Source organism: Meleagris gallopavo, chromosome 3 (assembly GCF_000146605.3).
Source record: "Meleagris gallopavo isolate NT-WF06-2002-E0010 breed Aviagen turkey brand Nicholas breeding stock chromosome 3, Turkey_5.1, whole genome shotgun sequence".
Lineage (NCBI taxonomy): Eukaryota > Metazoa > Chordata > Aves > Galliformes > Phasianidae > Meleagris > Meleagris gallopavo.
This window is the reverse complement of record NC_015013.2, coordinates 68,760,999-68,763,066: the sequence shown is the minus strand read 5'-3', so window position 1 is coordinate 68,763,066 and position 2,068 is coordinate 68,760,999.

The window sequence follows — 2,068 nt, the reverse complement described above, 5'->3', positions numbered from 1 at the left end:
GAAAAAAAAAGAAAAAAGATGCAGATCACTGAGTAAAAATTATGGCATTCTAAATAAGCAGGGTTGCATTCACAAGAGCTGAAACTGGTGTATGTGGTAAATATCCTTTCTGCTTGATGTCAGTAGGGCAGGAAATACTTTTCTCCATTCCGTTGCTATAAATTATTATTGTAAAGAAGATGATTGCAAATCTTTCTTCAGTACCATTAGGTAAGAACAAGCACAAATTAAGTTAAATTTCACCAAGTGTGAGCTCACTGAGTACACGAGAAGGATCTGTTCAGTTCAGTTGTTAAGGTACTGAAGGTGCTCTCCTGTAAGATCTGTGAAGTGTACTACATTAGAAATATTTAAGAATAGTGTAGACAAATGGTCTGTGTAGACAACTTACAATGCTCAATTCAAAGAACTGGTCTAAATGGTCTTCTGAGGTCTTCTGAGGATCTATTCTTGTTATACTTGTTGTGTAAACTCCTTTCTCGATGTACAAACTTCATTTTATAATAACGTGCGTATAGAGGAATTCAATCCGTTTCCTGTAGTTCAAATAATCTCACCACTGCAGTTCTGGGGGCAAATGTTTAGTGCTTCTCTATATTTGTATCTACTCAGTCAGTAGCTAAGCTGTCTGTAAACACACAACTTACAGATTTGCGTGCAAAACGTAAGGATGAAAGGTGTGACTAATGATCTTTTCACTGACCTAACCTCCTGGAAAAATGGACCTCTTGGAAATGCAATGGTTGCAGACAGAAGACTGACGTGGAAACCAAGATCTTTCACTGTCTCCAGTCTGTGTTGCAATAAAGTGAAGGTAATCAGTAACTTCAAGCCCTGAAGTCCAATCCAAGTGCTCACTCTTGCCTCTCTGCTGACTGTGCTCCTACTTCTACAACCAGCAGCTTTCCGCTGTCAGATATCCCATTTCTTCCTTTGGCAGTAGGATCAAAGCAATGTGCTATTTTCAGAGTTTCTCCTGTAATACAATCATGACACAGAGTGCAAAACTGGTAGGCAAGCTCCTCAAGGCATTTGGGGAAAGGTTCTTGGAAGTGTCAGTGTTTCTATAGACGTGTTACTGCGATATATTCTGTGTGGTGCCCATAGGCCATCTGGGTGAGGCTGCCTCCCACTGCATGGAAGGGGCAGCCCACACGTCTGCCCTGCCGCATAGCACGTCTTACGTTGGAGGTGCAGTTGATGACAGCTTGAAGTGATCTATGATAATTCTATAGATGGGTGATATCTCGGATCTTCATCCTTATTGTGTGCACTCCCAGGTACACCACTGCAATGCTGATGCAGAAGTTATAGTCAGCAGTTATGCTCTTTTCTCTGTATAGGAATTTAAGCCACTCAATCTGGAAAATACACAAGAAATCAACTGAGACTCTGCTACATTAGTCATCAAAATGTAATATTTCATTCTGCCTTATTTTAGAGTTGTCCAAATTCACAGTTGCTCCTGTATTCAGTAGCTAAGTCCCTGAGGTTTTACCCTTGAGCATGCTGGAAATACATTCCTTTTCAACAATTCCCAATTCTCAGAAACCTATTTCTAGAATCATAGAATCACTGAATAGCTGGGGTTGGAAGGGACCTCAAGTTCCATCAAGTTCCTCATCAAGTTCCAACCCTCCCCTTTCAGGCAGGGCTGTCAACCTCCCTATTTAATAACAGACTAGGCTGACCAGGGCCCCATCCAACCAGACCTTGAACACGTCCAGGGACGGGGCATCCACAACCTCTCTGGGCAGCCTGTTCCAGCACTTATAACTCCTGCAAAATTTTCACATGAAATCTTCTCCATCTCTCTTACTCAATTTACAAATTCAATGCACACCTACTAGGGAAGGCCTTGCATAAAAAATATAGAGGTTGGCAGCTGTTGCAGCACCTCAGACCTCTTTTGACCTTCAGCAGCCTGAGCACTCACTGAAGGAGGAACAAAGCCCAGAACAAATTTACTAAGACAGTATCTTACAATAGCCTGGAGTGGAGTTCTCTTAACTTCTGCTTTTCAGCGAATCATTAAACTTTCACTAGGACAGAGGCAGGAATGAAGAAG